The 5,000-nt window shown below is 47.4% G+C and overlaps 1 protein-coding gene across 1 annotated transcript in view; it reads right to left on the bottom strand.

Moving 5' to 3' along the window:
* smpd3 (sphingomyelin phosphodiesterase 3) overlaps window positions 1–5,000 on the bottom strand; it is a gene marked incomplete at both ends in the record, with an annotated part of 21,481 nt that overhangs the window by 6,215 nt on the left and 10,266 nt on the right.

Here is a 5,000-nt window from a genome sequence, read left to right as displayed (position 1 = left end):
CCACCCTCCATCTCTCTCTCTCCATCTCTCCCTTCATCTCTCCCTCTCTTTCTGTCCCACCCTCCATCTCTCTCTCTCCCTCCATCTCTCTCTCTCCCTCCATCTCTCTCTCTCCATCTCTCTCTCTCCCTCCATCTCTCCCTCCATCTCTCTCTCTCCCTCCATCTCTCCCTCCATCTCTCTCTCTCCCTCCATCTCTCTCTCTCCATCTCTCTCTCTCCCTCCATCTCTCCCTCCATCTCTCTCTCTCCCTCCATCTCTCTCTCTCCCTCCATCTCTCCCTCCATCTCTCTCTCTCCCTCCATCTCTCCCTCCATCTCTCTCTCCCTCCATCTCTCCCTCCATCTCTCTCTCCCTCTCTCTCTCTCCCTCCATCTCTCTCTCTCTCTCTTCCCTCATCCTCTAAAATAGCAGCGCTGCTATAATTAGCTCTTAGGGAGCAGACTAGTGGAGGCGGAGAGCTCTCCTGAAATAGCAGGGAGATCTGTCTCAGTAAAGAACCAGTCACACACACACAGATATGTCTCAGTACAGCATGAGTCCTGGAGACCAGGTCGCTTTAAATAGGGCCTGCACAGTGTGAGCCCGTCGTCATGGGAACGTCAAAGGGCCACAAGTTTGGGCTGTGATCATTTATCTACCAGCTGAAGCAGGAGGCAGAGAGCGTACACACACACACACACACACACACACACACACATACACACACACACATACATCACACACACACATACATCACACACACACATACATCACACACACACATACACACACACATACATCACACACACACACACACACACACACACACATACATCACACACACATATCTCACAAACACACACATCTCACAATCACACACATCTCACACACCCTAACCCTAACCTAGGCTCTAGGAGAGTGTGACGCATGTTGACACAACTAGTTCACAGTGCCACAGATGCCCTGGATAATGACACCAACACACAGACCTTGCACACACACACACACACACACACACACACACACACACACACACACACACACACACACACACACACACACACACACGCACACACACAGATGCCCTGGATAATGACAATACTGCTACCAACACACAGACCTTATACACACATACAGGCATTCACACACATACACACACACACACACAAACATGCACAACACACACACACACACACACACACACACACACACAGATGCCCTGGATAATGACAATACTGCTACCAACACACAGACCTTATACACACATACAGGCATTCACACACATACACACACACACACACAAACATGCACAACACACACACACACACACACACACAACATGCACAACACATACAGGCATTCACACACATACACACACACACACACACACACACACACACACACACACATACACAACACACACACACAACACAACATGCACAAAACACACACATACACAACACAACACAACATGCACACACACACAACATGCACACACACACAACATGCACACACACACAACATGCACACACACACAACATTCACGCACAAACAGAGTGAGACAGAAAAAGGGAAAGAGAGATGAAGAGCAGTGGCGTGCACAGACATTTTGGGGGGCAGGTGCTCAGGGGGGAAGGGAAGGGCACTTTTTAGCGCACACGGAACACCTTATTATAAAAAAGTTACACGCACATGTTGAATGAAATTTTACTTTTATTTGTATCATTCTCTAAACGTGAGTTTCCTATAGAGATTGCTAATGTGACGTCATGAACGCAACGCATTTTGGGGATCCGCGGCACAAACAAGTCGGCGCGAGCATAGACATGTACACTCATAGATATATGGATGCTGGAAATTGGGCAACAGGTTGATGTCCCCGGACCAGTCGCTGTGCTCATAGGGATCAACTCCTTTGACTCCTTTGAGTTTTTCGATATACCTTGTCTTTGCGTCTTTATTTAATTTTAGTCTGTATGCCCCGACAATGTTTAATTTCTCTCGCTGCAAAGTCACATTCAGGAGAGCAGAGAGCTGCTTCCCTGTGCTGCCTGCTGTAGCTCTTTTATTCGTTCTTTTTTCAGCCTCTCTTTTCTTGGCATTGTGCTGCAATTAGTAAATCAAAATCAATATAAAATTAACAAAGAGACCAAAAAGTACGAGAAGAAGGAGTTAGCTGCTAACTGTTGTCATTGAATAGGCCTACAGATGGGCATTTTCCACATGAGGAACTTCCCGTTTTTTAATTTATGTTGCCTGACAAAACCTATACAACAGAAAACGTTCGTCCTAACACAGTTGCAGATTTGCAATTGCAAACTCTACCGAAATAATTTGTAGCCTAATAAGCCTATGGTCGTCCTTGCGTTATCTGTCATTGGGCTATACAGCGTAAAACTTTATCAGGTGACCAGTCGGCTAAAAATGCTTACTTGTTTGTTGCTGTATTAGACATTTTACTGCACAACAAAATGATTAGGCTACACGTTGGGCTTAGAGGGCAAACTATACGATTTTACTTGATCTGTATGTTACCTGGCTGGTGGGAACACGGGAGAAGATGCCTGTCTGCGACCGTGCCTGCTATGCTGGAGACGCTTCTGTTTACTGAAGCGCATGTGGTGTGGTGCCCTGCGCGTGCTAGCGCGAGTGCACGTGACAAAGGAAGAGAATTGAGTCTGTGCAAGGGGGACGTGGCTCATTTTTGGGCATTCAAAACCGGCCTCAGTAAAATGTTAATAATATAAAAAAAAAAAATTAAAAAAAAGTTTCAAAAGGGCATTTTCGTTGATAAAGGGCAAAAGTCCTGGTGCGTTAGCACTACCTAGTGTCTATGTGTGCACGCCACTGATGCAGAGAGATGAAGAGAGATGAAGAGAGAGAGAGATGCAGAGAGGTGAAGAGAAAGAGAGAGAGAGATGCAGAGAGGTGAAGAGAAAGAGAAAGAGAGATGCAGAGAGGTGAAGAGAGAGAGAGATGCAGAGAGGTGAAGAGAGAGAGAGATGCAGAGAGGGAAAGAGAAAGAGAAAGAGAAAGAGAGATGCAGAGAGGTGAAGAGAGAGAGAGATGCAGAGAGGGAAAGAGAAAGAGGGATGCAGAGAGGTGAAGAGAGGTGAAGAGAAAGAGAAAGAGAGATGCAGAGAGGTGAAGAGAAAGAGAAAGAGAGATGCAGAGAGGTGAAGAGAGAGAGAAAGAGAGATGCAGAGAGGTAAAGAGAAAGAGAGATGCAGAGAGGTGAAGAGAGGGAGAGATGCAGAGAGGTGAAGAGAGAGAGAGATGCAGAGAGGTGAAGAGAAAGAGAGATGCAGAGAGGTGAAGAGAGAGAGAGATGCAGAGAGGGAAAGAGAGAGAGAGATGCAGAGAGGGAAAGAGAGATGCAGAGAGATGCAGAGAGGTGAAGAGAAAGAGAAAGAGAGATGCTAGAGAGGTGAAGAGAGGTGAAGAGAGGTGAAGAGAGGTGAAGAGAAAGAGAGATGCTAGAGAGGTGAAGAGAGGTGAAGAGAGGTGAAGAGAGGTGAAGAGAGGTGAAGAGAGGGAGAGATGCAGAGAGGTGAAGAGAGAGAGAGATGCAGAGAGGTGAAGAGAAAGAGAGATGCAGAGAGGTGAAGAGAGAGAGAGATGCAGAGAGGGAAAGAGAGAGAGAGATGCAGAGAGGGAAAGAGAGATGCAGAGAGATGCAGAGAGGTGAAGAGAAAGAGAGATGCTAGAGAGGTGAAGAGAGGGAGAGATGCAGAGAGGTGAAGAGAAAGAGAGATGCAGAGAGGTGAAGAGAGAGAGAGATGCAGAGAGGGAAAGAGAGAGAGAGATGCAGAGAGGTGAAGAGAGGGAGAGATGCAGAGAGGTGAAGAGAGAGAGAGATGCAGAGAGGTGAAGAGAAAGAGAGATGCAGAGAGGTGAAGAGAGATGCAGAGAGGTGAAGAGAGAGAGAGATGCAGAGAGGTGAAGAGAAAGAGAGATGCAGAGAGGTGAAGAGAGAGAGAGATGCAGAGAGGGAAAGAGAGAGAGAGATGCAGAGAGGTGAAGAGAGGGAGAGATGCAGAGAGGTGAAGAGAGAGAGAGATGCAGAGAGGTGAAGAGAAAGAGAGATGCAGAGAGGTGAAGAGAGAGAGAGATGCAGAGAGGGAAAGAGAGAGAGAGATGCAGAGAGGGAAAGAGAGATGCAGAGAGATGCAGAGAGGTGAAGAGAGGGAGAGATGCAGAGAGGTGAAGAGAGAGAGAGATGCAGAGAGGTGAAGAGAAAGAGAGATGCAGAGAGGTGAAGAGAGAGAGAGATGCAGAGAGGGAAAGAGAGAGAGAGATGCAGAGAGGGAAAGAGAGATGCAGAGAGATGCAGAGAGGTGAAGAGAAAGAGAGATGCTAGAGAGGTGAAGAGAGGGAGAGATGCAGAGAGGTGAAGAGAGGGAGAGATGCAGAGAGGTGAAGAGAAAGAGAGATGCAGAGAGGTGAAGAGAGAGAGAGATGCAGAGAGGGAAAGAGAGAGAGAGATGCAGAGAGGTGAAGAGAGGGAGAGATGCAGAGAGGTGAAGAGAGAGAGAGATGCAGAGAGGTGAAGAGAAAGAGAGATGCAGAGAGGTGAAGAGAGATGCAGAGAGGTGAAGAGAGAGAGAGATGCAGAGAGGTGAAGAGAAAGAGAGATGCAGAGAGGTGAAGAGAGAGAGAGATGCAGAGAGGGAAAGAGAGAGAGAGATGCAGAGAGGTGAAGAGAGGGAGAGATGCAGAGAGGTGAAGAGAGAGAGAGATGCAGAGAGGTGAAGAGAAAGAGAGATGCAGAGAGGTGAAGAGAGAGAGAGATGCAGAGAGGGAAAGAGAGAGAGAGATGCAGAGAGGGAAAGAGAGATGCAGAGAGATGCAGAGAGGTGAAGAGAGGGAGAGATGCAGAGAGGTGAAGAGAGAGAGAGATGCAGAGAGGTGAAGAGAAAGAGAGATGCAGAGAGGTGAAGAGAGAGAGAGATGCAGAGAGGGAAAGAGAGAGAGAGATGCAGAGAGGGAAAGAGAGATGCAGAGAGATGCAGAGAGGT

This window comes from Sprattus sprattus, assembly GCF_963457725.1.
Source record: "Sprattus sprattus genome assembly, chromosome: 11".
NCBI lineage: Eukaryota > Metazoa > Chordata > Actinopteri > Clupeiformes > Clupeidae > Sprattus > Sprattus sprattus.
Note: the sequence above shows the minus strand (reverse complement) of the source record. Positions and strands in the feature narration are given on the sequence as shown.